Source organism: Nerophis lumbriciformis, linkage group LG25 (genome assembly GCF_033978685.3).
Source record: "Nerophis lumbriciformis linkage group LG25, RoL_Nlum_v2.1, whole genome shotgun sequence".
Lineage (NCBI taxonomy): Eukaryota > Metazoa > Chordata > Actinopteri > Syngnathiformes > Syngnathidae > Nerophis > Nerophis lumbriciformis.
The window spans coordinates 10,339,001-10,345,000 of NC_084572.2; the positions used below are offsets into that span (position 1 = coordinate 10,339,001).

The 6,000-nt window shown below is 39.5% G+C and overlaps 1 protein-coding gene across 4 annotated transcripts in view; it reads right to left on the minus strand.

Moving 5' to 3' along the window:
• The window catches only part of LOC133621573 (phosphoinositide 3-kinase regulatory subunit 6), a 67,966-nt gene that overhangs the window by 21,358 nt on the left and 40,608 nt on the right, over positions 1 to 6,000 (minus strand). The window lies entirely within an intron of this gene.

Consider the following 6,000-nt stretch of genomic DNA (forward strand, 5'->3'; position numbering starts at 1 on the left):
AGCGATTTTAAAGTGTGAAACACAAATAGCCTGAAGTTTCTTTAAAGGGGAACTGCACTTTTTTTTTAATGTTGCCTATCATTCACAATCCTTATGTAAGACAAGAACACATACAGTATGTTTTTCTTTTGTTTAATGCATTCTAACTCGTAAATAAACGCTAGAAAAAGTCAGGTAACAATGGAGCCAATGGGAGTTGATCTATTCCGCCTACAAAGCGCACTAAAAAACTCCAAAAACATCCATCAACGTTTTACAGTATATACGCACTGTCAATATCAATGCAATGTAGTAACAGGCACATTCATAATGATATGTAATATCTGTGTCATTTGGTAATTGTATTTTATTTATTTATGTACAGACAATTTTATATGACATTATTGTTTCTTTTGTTAATATCAGAGTTCGTTCTGCAAAAAGGTAATCCCTAGAGGCGTACAGTTTATGGATAGGGACCCGCAGTTAAAATATACATCATCATAAATATACAAAATTCAGTAGAATACAATTCATTTCAAAATCTACCCACCCAATACCCATTTACAATTCCATACCAACCTACCAACAGGTTGACATTTATAAAGAAGGAATCTTTAAATCCACCAAAACAAATGGCATATGGCCATTTTATGGCAGCGTATTATTTTCTCTTCAACAACACTACTAATCATGCAGACTTCATGAGAGCCAACAACGATGACTTTGGAACAAACGATGATCCGGAACCTTATATTTTTGAGCCTGAACACAAGGTTTTAGAAGCTGTGTGCTAAACAGATCCAGCTTCTGAGAAACACTCAGGGCCTTTTATTGTTATTCATTATCAATAGTGCTATTTCTATTGGTATTTTCATTGCTCCTTTTGTAGTGCAATAATGTTCATTGTCATTTCTGTGTTATTAGTATTTACCTAATTTACTGCTTCTTTGCTATCATATTTGTACATATCGTATTTGCTGATGCTGTTCTGTCGTATATCTTATCCCCCTCTTGTCCCCATAATTTCCCCTTCTGTCTTACTTATGTTTTTCTTTCTATCCCCTTCTGCGCCAAACATTAATATAAATCCATTTAATAAAGTCAAATACAAATAAGGCAACAAGAGAAATATCCCTAAACAATGCTCGTAAAACAGTCATGACTGTTGATAAATCATGTAGCGCGTGTTAAATAATTATATCTGTATCTTCTCCTCCAAGGATTATGGCCGCTTAGCTGATCAGCATATATTTTGCATATCAATGAAGACAGAGACACGGAATGGATTGCACGCCCTATTCTGCTCATTTAACAGATGCAATCCACTTTGCACACATTTAGTAGATCAGCTTTGCGTGTGCTATCAAGTTTGCACGTGTTTTAGTACACGCAAACCTTTAGTAAATCAGGCCCTAAGAATCATGTAACGGTAGTCCTAGGTCAGGGGTCGGCAACCCGCGGCTCCGGAGCCGCATGCGGCTCTTTGATCACTCTGATGCGGCTCAGCTGCATACTTGCCGACCCCCCCGTTTTTCCCGGGAGACTTCCGGATTTCAGTGCCTCTCGCAGAAAACTCCCGGGATTAATACTCTCCGATTTTCACCCTTACATTAATAATAAGGGCGCGCCATGATGGTACAGCATTTAGCGCCATCTACAATCTGTATTAACAGTGTGCCAGCCCAGCCTTTTGTTATATGCATCTTCTGCTTGCACACGTAAGTGACAGCAAGGCATACTTGCTCAACAGCCACACAGGTTACACTGACGGTGGCCATATAAAACAACTTTAACACTCTTACTAATAATGCGCCACACTTTGAACCAAAACCAAACAAGAATGACAAACACATTTCGGGAGAACATCTGCACCTTAACACAACCTAAACACAACAGAACAAATATCCAGAATCCCATGCAGCCCTGACTCTTCCGGGCTACATTATACACCCCTGCTACCACCAAACCCCGCCCCCACCCCAACCCTGCTCCCTCACACATCAACCCCCCGCCCCTCTTCTGTGCGTCGGTTGAGGTGGGCGGGGTTTGGTAGCGGGGGTGTATAATGTAGCCCGGAAGAGTTAGGGCTGCATGGGATTCTGGGTATTTGTTCTGTTGTGTTTATGTTGTGTTACGGTGCAGATGTTCTCCCGAAATGTGTTTGTCATTCTTGTTTGGTGTGGGTTTACAGTGTGGCGCATTATTATTAAGAGTGTTAAAGTTTTTTATACCTCCACCGTCAGTGTAACCTGTGTGGTCGTTGACCAAGTATGCCTTGCTGTCACTTACGTGAGCAAGCAGAAGCCCCATACAACGTGTGGCTGGTCCGGCACGCTGATTGTAGTGTGCGCTAAATGCTGTACCATCACGGCACGTTCGAGAGAACAGTTGCCTTGAAATTCATAGTCTGCCAGATAAAATCGGGAGGGTTGATAAGTATGATGCTGTCAAGCGTCATTCATATAAAACCTGGGCCGCACTAACATTACATTTTCATATTAAGGTGTGGGCCACGTGTCTGAGACCCTTGGTTTATACATAGCACAAAGCAAAAAAAAACTTTGTATGCAGTGTTATTTCATTTTAAATTTCAAAACATTTTTGCGGCTCCTATTGTTTTCTTTGATTTGTGAAACTGGTCAAAATGGCTCTTTGACTGGTAAAGGTTGCCGACCCCTGTCCTAGGTGCTTTACAAGAAATACAAACTTCGAACATAATAAAACACACACTTACTGTACACTGTCTGCTCTCACTGGGATGCCGACTGATGGGATGTTCATATCTTCCCGTTTAGATGAAGAATTAATCATAATCCTCACAAAGGTTTAAAAAAAAAATGTGCCAAATACAAGCGTCTTTTCTATTCTTTCTCGCGATCTCCGCGTTTAAGATGAATATCAAAGTTTATCAAATGGCCCTGCGATGAGGTGGAGACTTGTCCAGGGTGTACCCCGCCTTCCGCCCGATTGTAGCTGAGATAGGCTCCAGCGCCCCCCGCGACCCCAAAGGGAATAAGCGGTAGAAAAAGGATGGATCAAATACTCGGCTTATGGCTACAATCATTTACTATTCAGGTGAGAGGCATGTTTTACAAACTAGAATTAACTTTCACCAGTCCAGAGGCGATGCAGCAGTTCACCGGCTCAGTATGTCAATATAGCAGCACAAGCTAATTATCTCCCTGCGATCATGGCGCGGCTAAAAGTAGTTTATCTGCATTATAGCTTATAATAACAAGTAGCTAATATTTAAATTTCAGGTAACAACATGTAAATGGAGTATTTTTGGGATGTTTTTTTAGAGAGTCTTTTGGGCACAATGGAGTACTTCCATTATCTGCAATGTTAGCCACCTCGTATTTTCCGAATTTTACCACTTCGATGGCATAAAACAAAAAGACATATGTGTTCTTGTCTTACATAAGGATTGTGAATTATAAGGAAAAAAAAGTACAGGTCCGCTTTGACTGGTGTAAATAACAATGATTGATGGCAAAAAGTTAGCCTTGCGGACATGGCATTGTTGTCACTTCCCGGTCAGTACCAAAAGACCTGCACACAAGACCACACATGTGGGAAACTTACATCACTTCCTGGACTTGCAAGATTTTACGGCGAAGCTTCTGCGACGTCACGTTCTGTGATATTTTAATGTTTTATAAATGTTATATATAATAGCTTACCTAGGATTAAAAGACAACAATAATATAAAAATGAACAAGGTGTAGAATGACAAAATCAGGGCGAATTATCGCCACAGTTTCAACCACTTTCACTCTTCTATTATTGCAATAGATGAGGCACATTGCGTTTTTTTTTGTTTTTTTTTAAATGTTAATTTATTTTTTTTTGTAAATGAGGCACTAACCGCAACTTAAATCTATATAAACGGCCTAACAAAAATTATACTTTTAAATTGTCAGTGTCGTGAATTGATGTATTTGATGTAAATACATCTGTACAGAGTTGTACGGTTTCAAAATAAATACTGTGTTTTTAAATAACGCTTTGTTGTTTTATGTGTAATATTTAATTATGACATTGTTATTGGAATCAGGATTACAAAAAACAATGGTAAGTGTGACGGCGGACACAAACATAACTTAAGTTGGTGGAAGTGACGTAGGCTTCGCGCATCCGTGGACTGATCGGGTCTTCCTGAACCGGTCGGGGAGTGACAGCCATTGATTGTGTGAGCTTTAGGGGTGCCCCGATTACAACTTTTCCCTTCCGATATTGGAGCTCTAAATTTTGGCCAAAACCGATATTGATTTGAAAATATATTACAGGAAGCATGCAGAAATGTAATATATTGTTGTTGATTGACCCCGAGTGGGACAAGCGGTAGAAAATGGATGGATGTTGTTGATTGTGTTAGAACAGGTTTGATCAAGTAGTGAAGTGAATTATATTTATATAGCGCCTTTCTCTAGTGACTCAAAGCGCTTTTACATAGTGAAACCCAATATCTAAGTTACATTTAAACCAGTGTGGGTGGCACTGGGAGCAGGTGGGTAAAGTGTCTTGCCCATAGAAACAACGGCAGTGACGAGGATGGCGGAAGTGGGGATCGAACCTGGAACCCTCAAATTGCTGGCACGGCCACTCTACCAACCGAGCTATACCGCCCCAAGTGAAATAAATTTAAAAAAAAGAACAATGGTAGGTATAAAACACACTAACCTATTTGTTAGTATCTGTCTGGAATGGATGTCTTTAAGTTGAAGTGGAATGGTATTTAATTTTTTTTGGTGACACCTACTGTATTGGCCACAATAATTTACTAAGTTACGCTCATAACACAGTAAGTTAAATGACACGGACACTTGTTACTGGATACTTTTTAATATGCTTCTGTTTTGGAGACTTTGCATGTGTAAGTACTATACAATAGCAATGATCTAATCCTTGTTTACATTGATAAATATGTTGTTTTAGACTGCAATATTTGCCTATTAAGGACACTTATTACATGTCTAACATGTGTGCTATTGTCTGCTTAGCTGTTGTGTAGCTGTGAGATCCTAGTAGCCTATAGCCTACCATGTTTACCTTTTGTGAATGACTTGACGAAATACAAGAAAAGACCAACCTCGAGTGCTTATTTGAGGACATTTAAATGTTAGCTGGCTGTCCAGCTTTGTCCAAGTAAACACTCTCCCTTCACCAACTAGTCTTCAATAAAGTGATGTAAAATGATAATGTATCCATTTCATCAGTATATTTGTTTCACATTCTTTTATTCTTGTAAAACTATAATGATTATCTACTAAATGTGTGTTTATATTTTTGGTTAGTATTATTTCATATGGAAAACAATTGCTTCAGTTTTGGTACGTTCTAACATTTTGGAACGCTCACTAAAACCGACGTTGCACTGTACTGTATGTTACGACTAAAATAAATAAATAAAAATAACACCACAGTATCTAAGCTATATAAGGTGGGGTGTCCGATAATATCGGACTGCTGATATTATCGGCCGATAAATGCTTTAAAATGTAGTATTGGAAATTATCGGTATCGGTTTCAAAAAGTGAAATTTATGACTTTTTAAAACGCCGCTGTGTACACGGACGTAGGGAGAAGTACAGAGCGCCAATAAACCTTAAAGGCACTGCCTTTGCGTGCCGGTCCAATCACATAATATCTACGGCTTTTCACACACACACACAAGTGAATGCAATGCATACTTGGTCAACAGCCATACAGGTCACACTGAGGGTGGCCGTATAAACAACTTTAACACTGTTACAAATATGCGCCACACTGTGAACCCACACCAAACAAGAATGACAAACACATTTCGGGAGAACACAACAGAACAAATACCCAGAACCCCTTGCAGCACTGACTCTTCCGGGACGCTACAATATACACCACCCGCTACCCCCCCCCCAACTCCGCCCACCTCAACCTCCTCATGCATGTCACAAATTCCAAACTGCTGTTTTGAGGCATGTTAAAAAAAATAATGCACTTTGTGATTTCAATAATAAATATGGCAGTGCCATGTTG